This window comes from Micropterus salmoides, unplaced genomic scaffold (genome assembly GCF_014851395.1).
Source record: "Micropterus salmoides isolate LMB-PRFRI ecotype aquatic unplaced genomic scaffold, ASM1485139v1 Ms_hic_scaffold_520, whole genome shotgun sequence".
Taxonomy (NCBI): Eukaryota; Metazoa; Chordata; class Actinopteri; order Centrarchiformes; family Centrarchidae; genus Micropterus; species Micropterus salmoides.
Genome location: NW_024044261.1, coordinates 12,750 through 31,927, shown reverse-complemented (window position 1 = coordinate 31,927; position 19,178 = coordinate 12,750). Strand labels below are relative to the sequence as shown.

The window sequence follows — 19,178 nt, the reverse complement described above, 5'->3', positions numbered from 1 at the left end:
CAATTCCCTGCTTTCTCTTCTCTATATTCTAAAAACAACAGCTAGAGTGAAATAGATGGTTAGCTAGAGTTTAAATTATTTCACATTTAGCGTGAGTTTAAATTATTTATAAAAGTTGTCATAAGGGATTTCTACCCGCAACGTATGTTTGAGCTAAAATCCAGAACTGTGTGCATCTATGAACAGAAAGTCATCAAGGCAATAACTATTTCTTGTTATTTATTTGAAAAATTACATTGACTTATCACATTTTTTTTTCTTTACATCAAGCATACAGTCGTAGAATCCAGTGCAAGAATAAAAGAAAACAAAACAGAAGACAAACAAAAAAACAATCCAAAGACAATCATGTGCAGCACAGAGAATCCCTCCTTTCACATTGCTTCTGGATAATATACTGTATAATACATCTATACTGTATGTGTATACTTTTGTCACAGTTACAAAAATAAGATACGTTACTGTTGATGCGCGACTATACACACAAGGTGAAAACAAAACACAGAAAAGCTGTACAGTCCTCATTGAGGGCAAAGATACACACGATTGTTCAAAAAAAGTGAAAGAGAAAAATAAGGAAGGAATTTATCGCCTTTAAAAAAAACTTGAATACATGATCTTCAAACTGTATTGTATTCTTCCCCAGCCAACAAAGTATACTGTCAAAGTTGTGCTTCCCTAAAAAAAAACAACAACAAAAAACACACCACTTAATATGGGGTACTGTTGGTTTTGTATCATCTAGTGTAATTCTACTGAATATAATGAATTGGTCCTTTAATTAAAAGAGACATCCATGTTTGTTTTAATGTTGAACACTGTCAGAGACAGTATATTTTAAATACCTCAGCATCAGAGGTCCTCTGCAACCCCATCCCTGTGCATAACATGTACAGTTAGCAAACCCAAATACGCTCCCCTCCCCCAAATACATGCACAACACCACTACAAGATGAGGGGGGAAAAAAAACAAAACAAAAAAAAAACTGTTACCGCTATTCAATTCTCCTGCAGATGGGTTTAATCATGGACATTGCAGAGTGTAAAACCTCAGGGAGAACGTACAGCATCTGATCAGCTGACTAAAACATGTTCGGTAATAACTGAAGTTGGTTTGATTTCTAGAGTATCAGTACATAAGTTAGGGACAGAAAATCCCACACAATACTGCATACAACAGCTCATTAGGGAAAATTAAACCTAATGTACAATCTTATAGCCTAGCAATTTTTCTCATGTCTAACATGACATGAAAAGGTCAAACCAGTGGCTTGTAGTCCATATTATGTTGGAGAAAAGTTTTTTTAAGTTTAAGTTGCATCATTTCAAATGAATAAAACATTTCCGCCGAGACATAAAGAAATGATTTCTCATTCCGTTCAGCCATTTGTGCGTTCCTAGCTATGTCTACTTTCCTCTTAATCAATGGCTTATTGACAGCTAAACTACAGAATACTAATCGGACTAGTTAGGGGTGCAGCAAGAAGAGATACGGCTTCAGCTGCAGCAAACAGTTGCCCCTATGAGCAGTTCAGTCCTCTAAGTTATTATATCACAATACATTAACCATTTTTCACACAAGCTGCTGATAAAATACACTGAGGATTTATACTTATGCACCATAGTTTTTACATCACTTTAAACAGTTTAAACTTTACAACTTGTGTTTTTTGCAAATAATGTCATCACTCCACTCATAACTGGCTCAGATATGTAATGACACATACTTACAAATACAGTTTTCAGCCCTCCTGATAAGAATACCAAAGAACTAGAGATTGCAAGCTTCAGCATGTTGCATCGAACAGATTTACTGATACCATGCTGTCATGAAATCTCAAAGCTAAAATTGGAGTTTGTTCAGGTTTTTGCAGGTAATTTTGGTATCTGAATCACATATGACCAATCATGTGCGCATGTTGATATGTAAAAAATAACAATATTCTTGGTAATAGGTAATCTTGGTTGTTAGTTATTAGCTAGATGAATTGGTCTTTTGTCAAAACTGCTGAATACATCCTTTTTGAGCAAGACAGGGAAGTGATTACTCCAGAAACTTCCCAACATGCCAAGAGATGACTACCATTAAAAAGAAGATATATATATAAAAAAAAAAAACACAACTAAAATCAGCTCAACATATTCTTTTATAAGATAAAACGTTAAACACTTGAAACATGCTTGACCTAGAGTCGCTAACAAACGTGATTCACGTGGACTGATTTTTTTTTTTCCTAGTATGTGACAGAAATGTTTTTATCTACCATAGAGGTTTCCACAAAGTACAGTGAATGAGAGAGAAGTGTGATTTTGCAAAGCTGTTCTGATAAACTCATGACGGACTGACAGCCACATAAACTGAGACAAAAGCCAGAACAGAAATGGATGAAAGCCTGAAGGTACCTCCTGGGATAAGGGGAAGCAACGACATCAATGCAGATTTTTCCTCTTTTAAAAGTTTTTACGAGCAATTGGTGCATACTTGCTTTAATTTGTCGTCAATCTTTGTTCGTATCTTCGTTCGTTATTGTGTTGTTGCTGTTTCGACTCCTTTAAAGCGGAGTACAGGTGGTTGGTAGGAATGTTTAGGAAAAAGGTTACCGGGAATACTGGTGGGAGGAACTGGAGGCTAGGATTTGTTTCGCCACCGTTGCAGACACAGCTGGTAGTGGTGACGTCCTAGTGGGGCAGCGGCACCAGGATATCCACATAGTTGATGGGGAAGAAGCCGGAGTTGCCGTGCAGCATCCCCTCGTACCAGTTGTCATCGATCTTATTGGTCAGGGTGATGATATCGCCTTCCTTGAAGCCTAGCTCACCTTCATTCTCAGGGTCAAAATCGTAGAGTGCACGACAGCAGGGCTGGTCCATAGGGGCTGGACAAAATAGTTAGAGAAGAAAAGGAGAGTTAGAAGAGAGGTTAGAGGAGGAGATGCTGAATATAAGAAAAGCTTGAGAAAGGCTCACCTGGAGACCTGGCTAAAAGACGGAAACAGGAGGAAGCAGCGAGGAGGAGACAAGCAAAAGAGAGAGACAAAACATGACGGGACTATCAGTGACGGTAAAATATTAATGAGGCATATGACATCTAAAGGAATAGTTCTACATTTTGGGAAATGGGCTGATTCTTTGGATTGCGGATGGTTTCATAGAAAAGCTCAGTCTGTACTCTTTAACGGAGGTTGTGTGGTTAAACAGACGTACATTTGCCAAACCAACCAGTTAGTCTTCATCCTTCAAGTCTTTTCTGTTGTAAAATACTGTTTGAAAACCCTTCAGATAAAGCCTAAATCTCACCTTTGTGTCGCTTGTTGAAGTTTGTTTTTGAGTGGAAGGGGCAAATTTTCACCCCTTTTGGCAAATGTCGGGAAAAACAGCCACAAAACCTGTGGTTCTCACCAACCGTCAAGTACCACATGGTAGGAGAAGCAAACCTGCCTATCAGTACCTCTAAAGCTCCCTAACTAAGACATTAGATCTTTTTTTATTTAATTAGTACAAAAACTGAAGGTTAAACAAATTACAATTCACCATTTTATGGGGACTATTTCTTGGATCTGAGCAGTTGTCAAGCAAAGCTGAGACTCTGACCAAGAAATAGTCCAGTAAATAACACCCTATAAAACAAATGAAATAGAGAGCTTTACAGGTGGTGGTGGGTGGATTTTTTTACACTCGGAAAGAGCCAAGCTAGCCGTTTCCCCTGTTTCCAGTCTTTATGCTAAGCTAACTGGCTGCAGCTTCATATTTTGCGTCCAGGTGTGAGAGTGGTATCAATTTATTTTAACGAACTCTCAGTGAATAAGCTAACTACCCAAAATATGGAACTATTGCTTTAACAATGAAAGAAAGCTGTGCAATAAGAAAATTAAAAAAAATAGGGACAAAAGAGAAACAAGGGGTTATACAGAAACAGCACAGCAGATGAGCTGCACTGCAAACAAAAATGCAGACAAAAGTATACTTCCACAAAAGTTAAAGGAGGATACAAATAAGAGTGATAGAGATTTTGCATCTCTTCACAAGTCACTCTTTCTCACCTGGAGATCTTGCTGCAAAGGGAAAAGGAGAAAACAGAGCAGACGTGTTATGTTAAATAGTATTTTCAAGATGGATAAATGATGGATTGATGGGTAAGTACAGGAGGTGTGGCAATGAAGAGTTAGATAAACAAAGCAAGAGGAAAACCCAAGCTGGACAATGAATTGAAAGAGAAGCAGAGCAGCAGACAGACAAAGGAACAGGAGGATAAGACAGACCAAAAGATTGAACAAACAGGAACAGCAAATGCTGGTCCGCTGGTAAGCTGTTACTGTAGGTCTGGCATTCTTTGTACAGTGAGCGGACAGCACTTGTTTTTCTGCTGTTTGTAACATTTGGGCACAGTTTTCTCATAACAAAAGATACAAACAGACAAATAGATGGAAAAAAAAAGGACTAAACAAGAATGACGAAGTGATGGAAGAGATATTGCCGTATCTCTCGGGGATTCACTTTTATCTCACCTGGAGACCTTGCTGCAAGAGGGAAGAGGAAACAACACGAGGGGAGCGGGAAAGAAGCAGCAGAAGAAGTTTTGAGTTTTTTGTGTACATGAAAGGAGGTTGTTAAAGAAATGAATTCATGAGCACACAGGGAGTGAAACATTTTGGCAGATAAGTTTGACCTGGCTCACCTGGAGACCTCGCGCCTAAAAGAATGAACAAAAATCATAAGGGGGAAAGAGAAGAGTGCAGAGTTGCATTAATTTGTGCTGGATTGATGGATATTCTGTTCAGTAAAGGCAATAACTGAAATGTTGGGAAAAGAGTGGGGAAAAAGAAAGATAAAATTAGCAACACAGTAAACACAGCGTAAATTCTCAAATATTTCCCCTTTTATTTTAACACATTTCTTTTGAAACAACTTGCAAATTTCCTCTTTTACAAGATATTTCTATAGAAACAAATAATGTGTCCGCTATTTGGAAGAACACAATTTATTTGATTGTCTGTGTTTTTAAATTGTGTATATTTCTGCGTGTTTTCCTATTCTTATACTTATACATATACAATGATAACAACTTGTTTAAATAAAGCACTAACTTACTAACTATACTTTATCATATTTTAGAAATATACCCCCTCTCTCTGATTGGGTCCCAGTCTCTAGTATTGATTTCTCATTGAAGCGGTTTGCTAAAAGAACTCTCCATATACTTTACTTTAAAAGGCTTCTATCACTTAATTATTTCTCTTTCATTTTGAAACAGCTGCAGGAAACGTTGCGTTTCAGTAGCTTGATATTAAGAGTTTAAAAAAATTGGCCAAAATTAATTAGTAAAAGTTATGAGTATGTTGAACTGATTAAATAAGCTGTGAGTATGTAGATGACTAACTTCACCCTGCAATGCAGAATACATCTACCGTATGTTTTTTTGTTAGAAAAAGACCCAGCTGCATCAGCATTGGCTTTTATTTGAGAATCAACAGTAAAAATTAAAAACACAGAGAGGGTTGTTAAAGGAAATAAGGTGATGAATTAATAGAAACGAGTCCAGAAACTTTCCTTAACAGGCAAATACTACAACAAACTTTACAAGTGTGTCTTCACATCAACTGAAACAAACGTATGAGATACCAGTGTAAACACAGTACCAGGACTAGTTTTTGGACATGTTTCTGAGTAATGAGGTTTGTAATCTGTGTCTCACCTGAGAGCGGGCACTGTGGATGCCTCCATTGTGGTTCTCACTGATGGAGAAGTCCAGAGAGGTACGTGGTTTAGGAGTGTACTCTTTCCTCGGTTTGTTAGAAGTATCCCTTATCCTGTGAAGTGGAAAACACAGAATCTCTCAGTACACTTACAAGAGAGGTTAACATAAAGGACTGGCAATTTGGTAATGCTGCATTGGTAAATAATAGTTCAAACAAGACTGAAATTCTACCTGTTACTGTAAGTACATCCAGCAACGTACGGTACAACAAAAACACCCAGTGAAACAGTAAGTGTGAGTACTAACGTTCGTCGATCTTACTGGAGAGCTGTGTGAGGATCTCAGCAGCCCTGCTGTGGTACTCCCCTGAGCATGTACCAGTGCAGCGAGCTGGCTCACCTGTTCAATCTGTTAAAGATGCGCAAGGTGTACTTTTACATGTTGACACCATGACAGCTGGTACACACCGCCCATAATGACGACTGGACTCAAATTCACTGGGATGCTAAAAGTAATAACAGCTGATTTACAGCAGGATCACACAAAAACAATAGTGGATAACCTGGATGACTGGTACAACTGTTACAAACACAGAGATGGAGAAAGTCCTTAAATGCTCATGAAAATGGCAATTTCAACATCTGCTAATGGACCTTGTGGGGATATTGTTTAGTGACGTACAGGATCAGCTAATATTCTAAAGGGTAGTATTTGTATGGTTAACAAAACTGTGTTTATTGTTTTGGTGCCAATGACCTGAGAAACAGAGGCTCACTTTATAAAGTTGTGATGCAAAAAGTGTAGCCATTTCTATTTCCCATTACATGTAATCATTGACCAATTATTTTTCCTTGGGTAATAAATATTAGTGGAGCTTTAATATCTTTAACATTTTGTCCACTATAGAGTAGATGGGGGGCTTCCAGTAAGAACAGAGTCAAGGTTTGAGAGAATGGTTGTGATAGCTGGTTACAGCAACACTGGAAGGTGCAAGACAGTACAGTACTGTACACTGATTGGGTTGGCAGACTCAACAAAACACTAAAAACTAACACAAAAAAGCCTGGCTGTGCCAATGGTGTATGCAATTAACCAAGCAAAGAGTGTTAGGGGTAAAATGTTCCTTACATCACTCTCCAACAGGTTGAACATGCTCTGCTCAGCAATCTCCTTGGAGTCATCGAATTTCTCTAAGGCTTGTTTGAGCTCGTCGTCTGTCACTTTGCTCTGGCGTTTCTTTTTATAATCAAAGTCCAGACGGCGACCCTCCATTTTCTTCAGGTGATGCTGCAAAAAAAGACAAGCAGGTAAATTAGATTTTCTGACCAAGAGATGACTTTGATTATTAGTTGTGCGTCAGAGTTCTGCACTTTTACCTGAATCTCCTTCAGATCTTTTTCATGGAGGTTCTGCAGTGGATCGATGAAGTTCTGCTTTACCTCCATGTCCAGAGCGTCCTTAACCTCTCCAAGCTCATGCATGGCTTCCCCAACATCAATCAGAGCAAGGCCTGGAAAACACATTTAGAAATATGAAGAAAAAAGGTATTTCTCTTTAAACAACATTTTAATGCCTTCACTTGTGAACTAAATAACAAAGCAAACTTCAGACATCTTGTCTGAAAAATAGGCCCATGCATTTTTCATAGCATTGTCACTGCGTCCTTGAGGGAATAAAATGATGTCACTTTGTTCTTGAGAAGTGTATAAAACAATCGTTTGTGCTTCTTCTCTTTCTGTGGAGAAGTTGATGCATTGCAGCTCACCGAAGTTAGAATCCTCTCCGAGCTCCCTGCCAAACCTCTGCATGGACTCTCCCAGGATGGTCTCGGTCTGTGTGTAGCCGGTCCCTTCTCCTGCCCCCGCATACGTGACATGGAGTTCATCATGCTCATCTTAGCTCTGGTGGCTGTGAAGACAAAGCACTAATGAAACCAAACACCACTGAGCGAAATGTCAGGCCATGCTTTAAATTTGTACCATAGTAATGGGTTGGACCGCTGTACTATAACGTGAAAAAACATTCAGTTGATTCAACTTCAATATAAACTAAACGTGAGTCCAGATGGTGATTATCAAACTAACTTTAGCCTGGCATCTGACCACTAGTGCAGCGGCCACTTTTGTCCCCTCACACCCTGAACCTGACTGTGACTGACAGAGCCACTTCCCACTCAAACTTTCCCAACCTTGATCATTTCAAAGTGAAACAATCACACCTGCTGAGCTGAATCCGGCGGATCCGGAAACACCTCTGCTCGTGATTAATTTAGTTATTAGATGATTGTCTTGAACAGTCAGATCACACCTTATGTAGGAGGCCTTTGCTGTGTCGATTAGCACCTTTGTTCACTTCTCTGAAGCTTAGTATATTTCCTAAAAATGTGTGAACTTCTGTCGTTAGCAGAGGCGCTCTGTCCACTATATATATATATATATTACTAGTGCAAGATAGACGTCACATCGACATAAGTAACACAGACAAGACTTAGTACACAGTACAGAGAGTAACAATGTACAGGGCAATTAAATTACGGAAGTCATTACAATAATGTACTTAAGAAATTCCTAATACAGTGGATGTATTGGTTGAATGTGCCTGTTAACATTTATTATTGCATTGTTAATAATATAGGTAAGTATGTGTATGAACAGGTTAACAGTAAGTGCATGTGAATATGTATATATGAGCACGTGTAAGTATGCTGTGTAGGATCATATGTGCAGTATACATAATGTGTGTGGGTGTTTAAATTTGTTCTTGAATAATTTTATTAGTGACTCTTGGGCAACTTGCTTTAGACTAAAAGCACATACATACATACATATCTTCTTGCGCAGCTAGTTTATGTCACCTGGGTTTGGCTGCAGATACTCAGTCGTCTTGGTCATGATGTCCAGCACTGCCCGAGCGGTGGTGTCCATCTTCTGTAAACCACAATGTAAAACAAAAATTGGAAGAAGACAAAAACAGATGATGCAGAAATAACAGTTGAATGAAGATGTGCACGGTAACATTACATTTACTCATTTAGCAGACGCTTTTATCCAAAGCGAATTACATTTGAGGAACAACATACAAACATCAACAGAGTAGCAAGAAGAAGAAGAAGAAGAAGAAGAAGAAGAAGAAGAGACAGGAAGTGCATGTTAGAGTTAGAGGTGTTATAAGAGGAAGTGTTCTCGGAAGAGATGAGTTTTCAAGAGCTTCTTGAAGTTAGAGAGGGACGCCCCTGCTCTGATGGCGTGTGGTAGCTCGTTCCACCGTCGTGGTGTCACAGATGAGAATAGCCGGGACTGGGATTGCTTTGTGTGAAGGGATGGCAGAGCCAGGCGGCATTTGTTGGAGTTTAGGTAGATGGGTGCAGACCCAGTAGTCACTCTGTATGCACGCATTAGTGACTTGAATCTGATTCTGGAGGCCACGGGGAGCCAGTGGAGGTCACACAGCAATGGAGTGACATGCGTCCTTTTGGGCTGATCAAAAACCAGACGTGCTGCTGCGTTCTGAACCATTTGTAGGGGTTTCACCACACAAGCTGGAAGACCTACTAGGAGGGCTTGCAACACCTGGCATAAAATGACTGAGAATTATGGGAGAGGATGAGAGAAATATACCAGCAATAAAACAAGTGATGGATCTATGAACCTGCCATCTAATAGAGAGAGGGAAAAAAAACAGGATTAAAAAAAAGTGTTGCTTTGTTCTGCAGTGGTGGTGAGAGAGAGAAGTGCAGAGCTGAGAGCTTCTGTGTTCTCAGTGTGATGGCAGCTCTGCAAAACTCACTCTCTCTTCCTGCAGTACACGAACTACAACAAATTAACAACAATCATCACGTGTAAATACTCACACGCACTAACATGCGGTGATGCTTACAATAAATAAGCACTCACATGTACATAAGTGTATTTATTATTGCTCACATATGGAAAAATATGCGTTACTCAGGGTACTGATGGTTTCAGGCAGGCACACAAGGATGATACAAAGACACATAAAAATTATGTTTGTAAAATAGTGGCATTGCAGGAACATTATGGCCACAACTGTCTAAAAAACAATTGCAGGGAAAATGTCTGAGTTTGATCGTTGCAGGAGGGATTTCTGGAGAAACAATCATTTAAATGATGAAGAAAAAAAATCAAGTCAAAAGCAAAACTCACAAAAGTGATTACAGCTAGTAAGTCTAAAAGGTATTAGCATGGGTGAAATCTTAGTTTCCACGGTGCCCTCCAGCTGGGCAAGCTCTCAGCCAGATAGGGCTCAGCAAGAACACTGTAAAGCTTTTGCTTCATAAAGTAATGGGTGGAAGACACCAAAGGGCTCAAGGTAAATGTGGAAGCGCAGTACTTTCTTTTTTTTATCTTCCAGTCACAAGTCCACATCTCTAAACTTTAGGCCACCACTGCCACAAACCTTTGCAATTTTCCATTTAATTTCAATGTAAAAACAGGTGCGACGTCTTTCTGTTGTATATTTTCAGTGAAATGAGAGTTGTTCCTTTTAACAATTTGCAAGGAGCCATGTTTAAAGGCAAAAAGATTAACCAGCAAGAATTTCTGTTCGCTCCCAATTAAAGCCAGGGTCACAAAATGTTGACTGTTCAGAAATCTTTGTCCAACTTTAGATCCACTGAAGCGGTCAAGAGAAATTCCTTCATGAATGGGTTTAATTATCCAGGACGACACTGGTGGACCTATGTGATTGTCTGTCTTCTAATAACTTGCCAGCAGCTCAACACGACAGCAGAAATGATTGGTGTGTATGTGGGGATCCCACAAAATGTTGTTAATCCTCAGGTAAACTAATAATAAGCTCTAGCATTCATTTTCATTCTCAACAAGGTGTAATGGGGACAATAGAAAGAGTTCAGTCTTGCCTTTTCCATTTCAGTGAAGTCCTCATCGAGCTTCGTTCCTTCTGCACCTCCAACTTTCTCGCTCACTTTCTGCAAAACAACACGTAAGGCTTTCAGCTTTTATCAGCTTGACAAAATGATGCATTCTTTGAAAGTCAGAAATAATGCAAAACAAGGTCAATTTTTTTCTACAATTCTCAACACTGAAATGCACTAAAAGTTCCAACTTAAAATGATATGAAAAAAGACCTCTGCAAAATTATGTGAATCTCTTCAAAACGGACTGAAAAGGTAGTGTACATGGATACTTTGCACAGATACAACAGGATTTCTCAGACTGTTAAGGGCAGAATGGAAATGTTTACATAATTATATTATGGATGTATTTAGACGTGCAGCCTAGCTTGCTATGAGATGAAGTCATCTTTATATTCCAATTAAGACGTCAAACAATAAATACTCAAAAATCAGCTTGACCTGAGCTTCACATAACAGAAACCCATTTTATTAATGATCATACTGAGAAGTGAACCTCACCTCTCACTGGTGCTCAAGGATAACAACGCCAGGAGTGTGTTAGTGATCTTAACATGTGGAATAAAACTGGCAATAATGTGTTATTAATGGTGGTCCAGTAGAACATTTTCTACAGCAATAATTCCTAACCTTTTTAACATGAGAACTATTAAAATTAAGCAAAGTATACTGTTGACCCCTTGTTGCAGGTTGTCTTAAAGTTCGAACACGTATTTTTTCCCTTCTCAGATTGGTTCATTTTAAATTTTTTTACAGAACTGAAAAAGATAACAAAAGATCCAACCGAAAATTTGAGAAAAGTTAGAAAAAATAAATATAGTTTTGTGTAGCAGAAATATGTCTGTCAAGAGGGAGATTAATTAAAAGAAAGAAAGGAAGAGATGAAACATGGGCAGCAACATGCTCATAGCGTTGGCCTTTTTAGCTCCAGACATGGTAGAGACCCATGTGCACAGACATAAACACAGAAATAACTCCTTTGGGCTCCCGTCCCTCTCACTCTCTGTCTGCTGATAGTATTTCCAGTTCTGCCACCGTCAAGCTACAGTCTGTAATGTAACCAGATGGCTTGAGGGGGCAGCAATCTGACACAACGAGGCCAGACACGGCCCTCAGAGGATGGACTGAGGGGTGAAAAAAAGGCTTTAAGGGAATGTCACAAAGCGTGACTAAAGACAACGTGAAGGGCTAAGGTCAGTGGATGAAGTCTCTCCTCCAGTGAAAGCCTGCAAAATCACGTGTACTTCTTGGATAGAATTAGTCAAATTTCACATTCTTAGTTTTTACATATTTGATGGTTTCTTGGCTTGGTAATGTAAAAATTTTAAGATCCTGAAATGAAGCGCAGAGGGGTGATCTGTGACAGATGCACCATGGGGGGTTTATAAGACTAAGCTTGTGGCAGCAGTTTATGCAGCGTAAGACTTTCTGAGGATTGCTGCTATGAGTCATCTTAGCGAGGTCTCTTTTGATCCCACTTGTGAAACAGCTCAATATTCTGACAGGCAATGCAAAACACACACATAGGAGTCAGATTTCCTGCCATTAGTTTCACATACACATCACTACAAAGTCAAATCCTCCCTTAGCTGGTTGCCATGGAGACAGGTACCTGCCTGTGCCTGGCTTATCATCAGTTATGGTGTCTCAGCATCTCCACTTCGAAGATGACGATTAACCGAGCTGTTAGGACGGAGGTGTACATGATGTCAAATGTGTGGCTGTAAAATGTTTGACATGGTCCATCTTTACGTGTGTGGGGCCGCTTGTGAGCAACAGCTGTGCCACCATAAGTGATGGACGTAGTGACACTTCTGGTGTTCATTCAAGCTGGCTAATCATGTACTGTACTATTTTACACCTGGGAGAGAATATGGTCGCAGCTACATGTAATACATAATGTGAATGTACAAAAAACATGGCATGTGCCTCCTTTTAAAATTTTTATACCCGTTTCTGAGTGACATACTTTACACCAGACCGGCCTTACTGAGTCATTCAAGCTGAGATACATATATTCCAAATTGACATATAGCATCAAAGGGAAGTGTTTTATAGTGTGTATATATATATATATATATATATATATATATATATATATATATATGCGACGCATAAGAGCTGTATGTAATGACACAGGCACTATTTTGGTGCCGTCTCTACAGGCAATTAGACTGATATTCTGACCCACGATGATGACTAATGCTCCACACCAGGTTCAACAGACATACACAAGAACAGCTTCAAGATGATTTATTCAACAGAACAAGTCATTTTACAAAGGGTTTTATAAACTTGAGGAGGACAGTATTTTTACATGTATTTTGTTTCCATTACCTTACAAGCAGCCATAAACTGATAGATTTACACGAGTGCTGAAATCCAAAACACAAACAAACAAAAAAACACACAGGCACAAATTACAACAATTATTTATCTGAAGGTACTAATACTAATTTGAACTAAACTAATGCAGTAGTATATGTGTACAAATTAGGAATGCAACAAACTATTATATTTGTTATCTTCTAATCTGAACTTATTAATTAATCGATTAATCCTTTGGTCAATTAAATAGTAAAACCCAAAGATATTCGTTTTATTTATTCTGGTATTGCATGAGTGTAGTACAGACTGCTACAACAATGTGGGACCTGGAGTAGGCCTTGGGTGATGCAGAAAGACTTTACATAGTATTCAGAGCTCTAAATTCAACCCTATCGTATTTGTGTGTCTGTGTTTCCCAAATCTATGACTTCTTCTATGATGGAGAGAGGCTAGGCAGTCAGAATCAGTAGAAGCCAGTTAGTACTTAAGCTAAATGGATGAAACTCAGGTCAAGCAGCGCCTGTGGGAAAGTGTGTGTAGGTTTGCAGAAGAGGAGCAACTGAAGGAATTAAAATGAGCCGTTGGTAGCTGTTTTGAGTAAGTGGAACAGTGCTGCTGTGCAAACTCCTGCCCATGGCTGCTGTCAACGCATGTTCAACCAAATACCAAATATAGCAAAGTGGAGAACAATGACAGAGCCACTGTTGTGCTTTGATGGCTGCAAGCCAAGGAGACAGCAATTTAGTGCAGTGATGTGAGGGAGATGCGTGTCAGGATGAATGCACATGCATGAACATACACACACTCATGCTATAGGACTATATCGGACGTCAGAGCCAGTAAACACAGGACTGATGATTGATCCTTTACTCGCAGTGAAGTACTGCACACTTTGTTAATATGACCTAAGCAACCACGCTCTCCTAATGCCCAAGAAATCTAAAACCTCCCAAGGAAACCAGCAATGTCACTGTGCTTTCACACATAACTGAGCTCTTTCTGTCCTCATAATCTGTCCTTCACTCAACAACCAACCTTTCCTTTCTCTACCCATCACTCTCTCTTGGCCCTCCCACTCCTTTTTGTCATCCTCCCTGCAAGGGAAGGACACAACAAGGTTAACTGAGCAGCAGTGGGAAGTGAACCTAAACAGGGAAGAGTAAAATACGCAGTTGGCTGCGGGGGCATAACAGCAGTGGCGTAGATGATATGCAACCTGTGAAGTCACATGCAAAGCTCAGGAACTCAGAGTCGTGAAGACTGCCGTGCATGGTGCTGATACATGCACATGCAGCTGATTCGTGATGCCTCTAGACAGAGGGAGGCAATGCAGGGATAAGGTTTCACTGCAGAGCTTGGGCTGGGTTATTCCTAATGTGATGCAGCCATTGTATTCTCCTTCAATATGATTTAATTTAAACAGCCCCTCCTGAGTGCCAGTTGGAGCAAAAATATGCTTTTCCACAAAAAAAATTCTTAAAAACACATCTACTCCCTTGCTGAAAAATCCAGAATCTATGAATATGCAAATATTGTTTATTTGAAACATTTAACTACTGGACACAAGATGTCTCCTGCTTTACTTAAAGTCAATTCACGGTGTATGTGAAATGGAGGCTTTAGGTTTCACACTATGATTGAGTCACAAAATCATGCTCGTCCTCGTCTTAAACAGAGATTTAAGGTGAGAAATTTTCATTCTTCAGCAGATGAATCTGAAAACAGTCTTCTAGTGTCAAACTCTACACATACATTATTCTGCACGATGAAGCTCAAACATTCAAGTGAAGTAACAATAAGCGAAACATGTTGACTGGAGGGTAACGAACACTAAAATGGATATGTAAAGGGGCATGAGCGAACCAAATATCATGGCAAATTCATTTAACACAAGTCCAGACTTTTCCTACAACCACTTGTGACAACATTGGTTGTCACAAGTGGTTGTAGGAAAAGCCAGGAACCATGAATTTCATCATAATACATCCAGTGAAACAGACATTTCACTCTGGGCCAAAAAAAAATCATAAACATTAAGCTGAGAATACAAAACAATAATAACAAGGCCATGTAAACTACTAACCTACTACTAACTACACATAGAAAACCCTATGGTCGGGTTCACATGAGGCTTTGGATCTATCGCTCTCACGAAAATGCTGCATCTGCATTTTTCTCTCCAACTGGAACCCATGTAAACCAAATCAGACCAGATTAAAGATCCTAAATGTGGAGAGGAAAATAGCCCAGAGATCTTGTCAAAAGCTGCAGGGCATCCTCCCTCCCTCCTCGTCCCAAAATCTCTTGCAGCGTCACACTGGTCGGTCAGCAGAGTGTGTCTTGACATGCTCTCTCAGTGGAAGAGTACATGAGTGTTGACATAGAGCCTGGGGTAACACAGACCAGGTGTAGCAAAGCCGAAAACCAACCCTAATGTAACAGGTCAAGTTAGAGTGTATTTGCCGCCTAAACGCATTATGTACCAACAACCTGACCAAGTCCGAACTGATCTAAATGAAAATCCTAAACCAAAAGAACCAGCTGTTTATTATCTTCTTATTTATTGGTGTTCCAGTGTTTGTTTTTTTTTGATAATGTATTGGTTTTACTGCTGTTTTGTGAAGTTTTTCCTGACGCTTTTATTCCGTTTTACAGATTTTGTATCACGTTATCTAAAACTAGGGAATTGACAAAAAGTAAATTATCTGTAAACCTAGGACACCAACACCCTAAATACCATAACATAACTGAGCTGTGGTGGTCTTATTTGTTTATTATAACTCAAATTGTAATTTCAATGTTAAATATACACTTTAAAAGGTTTAGTGTGTAAGTTTTAGTGGCATCTAGTGGTGAGGGTTGCAAATTGCAACCAGCGGTTCACGGTGCATTCACATGCTCCTAGGATGGTCCCATTTCCAGAGTTGAGAAGTCATTCATTACTACTACTACTACTACTACGTCACTTCTTCTTCCTCTTGTACGTACTCAACATAGTGACAAAACGCGCTCTGTAGACCCGTTTGTTAGGCTCAACATGGCGACGTCCACATAAGAGGACCCGCGGTGTATGTAAATAGATATGGCTCCTTCTCAGGTAATAAAAACCATAATGGTTTATTATGTAAAGGTGAAAAAATATTTAGGTATTTTATATTGCATTTCTGTCAATAGATCTTCCTAAATATTACACACTAAACCTTTAAAAGGAAGTTAAAGCCAGGAAGTTATAGGAGATTTTATGGACAAACAGACAGGATGAATGACCATATTTTCTCCCAATAATTAAAAAACATTTCATCAAAACAATGGGGTTTAAAGTAGTTCAACATTTTGAGAAATATGCTCATTCACTTATTTGCTGAGAGTTAGATGAGAATATTACTACCACTCTTATGTCTGTACAATAAATAAGGTTAGCTTAGCTTAGCATAAAGACTGGAAACAGCTGGCTTGTTTCTGTCCAAAGTTAACAAAATCTCCCTACCAGCTCACTAATTAACACATTATATTGTGTTTTTTTAATCTGTACAGAAAAGTGTGAAAGGGGTGCTGGTAATTTATTACATCAGGACACAGCTAGCTGTTTGCCTCGGTTTCCAGTCTTTATGCTAAGCTAAGATAATGAGTCCTTTAACTCTCTGCAAGAAAGCACATAAGACGTATGTATGCTTTAGAGAAAAAAATTAAAGTTTGTAAAATAAATTTGGTGTAATCATTTGAAGAAAGCCTTCCCACAAACATTCAGTGTTTCATCAAACACCGACAGATCTTCTAACTTCTACTGTCCCAAAATGATCCTTTACCAGATATCGGATCCCACTCTGCTATATTTATTCAGCAAAGACAATTCACCTGCAGTGAATTCTATTAAGAGAACTGTCCACACTGATTAATGAAAACACTCCTGGCAAACAGGAGAGTTTAAACAGCAGGGCCTTACAAGACACCCTGAGCTAATACTATTAAACAGCGAGGAGGAAAACCGATTTGAAACTCACTCTGACACACAAAGCGTCTGTAGCTGCTTTTAAATGGAAGTCCAGGATTAGATTACGCTGCTCACTGCAGAACACAGTGTGATCAATACTACAACATATCTTTACATGCACACATAAACCTGAGGTTATGGTGTCAGCTAATTTGTTCGGATGTTTCTACATCTGTGTCTGAAAACATTTGTGGATGATCAAACCTCACAAAAGAATGACTAACTTTTCAATTGATGCTGAATGTTTGAGCATTTTTTCCATCTATTACTTCTAAACTCATGTTCATGTTCGTAAAAAAAGAATAACTAAACTAAAAAAACAAGAGGCTGCAGTTAGACACAGCAGGGCTTTGAGCTTAATGCTAATGTCAGCATGCTAATGACAATGACAATGCTAACATGCTGATGTTAAGCAGGTATAATGTTGCTGACTGTATTAGTTTAGTGTGTTAGGATGCTACGCTAAGTACAGCTGAAGCTAATGGGAATAGAAGTGTGACTTAAAATACATTTAATTTTAATGTCAAAACTGGATATAAAAAAACACGATAGCTTTCATTTGCAAATTTAATATGGTTCTGTATATTCATAATCTATGCATTAAGTCCATCCGTACATACTGAGATACATTACATTTATTTAGCTGACACATATGTACCAACAATCTCTTTACTGTGTGAACCTAAAACGCATCATCAGCCAGAGCATCTTTGGGTATTTTTAGCATTCACAGCTACACTGCTAGCGTTAGCATCAGTCACATGGCACCCAATGTGAGGCGCACAAGGACTGTGCTGCTGCCGCTCCTGCTCACTCCACCCCCCCTGAACCACACTTCATCTCCAGCTCACTAGTCTAATCCTGGTTGGGCACACAGAGGCCCTTGCTTTAAATACGCCAGGGTGGAAGAGAGAGATTAAAAATGACAAGAGTGATTAGTGAGGCTATTAGGAGGACAGCCCCTGCTGCTGGACAATGACCAGGAGGATCTGACTCCTCCTGACAGCAATAAAAAAATCCCACCCCACCGTCTCGAACTGTTCCTAACTGCCCGTTTTTTTAGTTTTTTTTTACCCCTTTGTGGGGAAGGATCTCCCAACGTGTCGTGGGGGGAAGAGATATTACATTTCTTGCTCGTGTAGTTTGTACCAAAGTACAGATTTTTCATCCTTTTCTCTCTGTAAAACTTGCCATTTTCACCTTGGATACAGAGATGAAAAGGACGATGAATGAAGACAGAGGCAGAGAAACAGAAAGGCACGCTCATTAGGGAATATTACAAATCTTGAAGTCAAAAACAATATATAACATCTTTGTCTCATCCTCGTTTATCTCCATTTTCAGACTGCCCGTTTTTGTTTCTTCCTTTCATTCCACTTCTGTCTTTATCACTCCATTTTCTCTCTTCTCACCTCTAAATAAACTCAAGGCCTCACTATTCTCATCATCACATTTCACATGCGATACTGCGCAGAGTATATTCACTGCTGGACTGTGACTTAGCAACATGTCCAACTGCATTCACTATAACTGGAATCTACACTGCTGATGTTAAGCCTTGACTTTAGGCTGACCAAGACTTCTAATGACATGCTGGGAATGGATATTAACACCTTATTTAGAAACAAACCTATAATTGTACCGGCTGCCACGAGAATAGACCTGCGCTCTCGTGGAATCAAGGAAAATCCATTTGTTATTCTTAAATCCTGGTGTTCAAAGCTAACGTGGGGGAGGCTGGTTCCTGCTCCAACTACAGCTGTTTCAGGATGATAGTAATCCCACACAACATCAAGGCCTGAGGTGGCATTAGTGGCGACAAAATTCAACAGTAACAGTGGTTGTGATGTTTTATAAAACCAGAGCAAACAAGCAATGACAAGTGGAACAAAAGGGGAACTGCTGCTCAGTTCAGACAATTCAATACCTGTAGGAAAGGTAGGCATCAAGGACAGACTGATTAGACGAGCACAGAGACAGGGTGCTAGTGTTTCCTCTGTCCAGACTCATGCAAGCATGAGTCCACTGGTTGGCCATGTTGCTTCACTGACCTCTATCCTTTCTGAGTGTGTGGCCTGTGGCTATTATAATCTGATTTGTAAGCCTTTGCATGGCTCTTACATAACAGCAGGGATGAGTCTGTAGCTGGGGAGATGTGTGAACACTCCGATCCATCCATGTACCGCTCTCTGAACGGGGGGAGGGGAAACCAGCTGGCACTCTGTGTGTGTGTGTGTGTGTGTGTGTGTGTAAAGCGTGGCAGAATTTGT

At 39.5% G+C, this 19,178-nt stretch overlaps 1 pseudogene; it reads right to left on the bottom strand.

Annotated features, from left to right (window-relative positions):
- Positions 1-1,746: 1,746 nt before the first annotated feature.
- On the bottom strand, positions 1,747-18,945 carry LOC119889540 (annotated as a pseudogene).
- Positions 18,946-19,178: the final 233 nt, after the last annotated feature.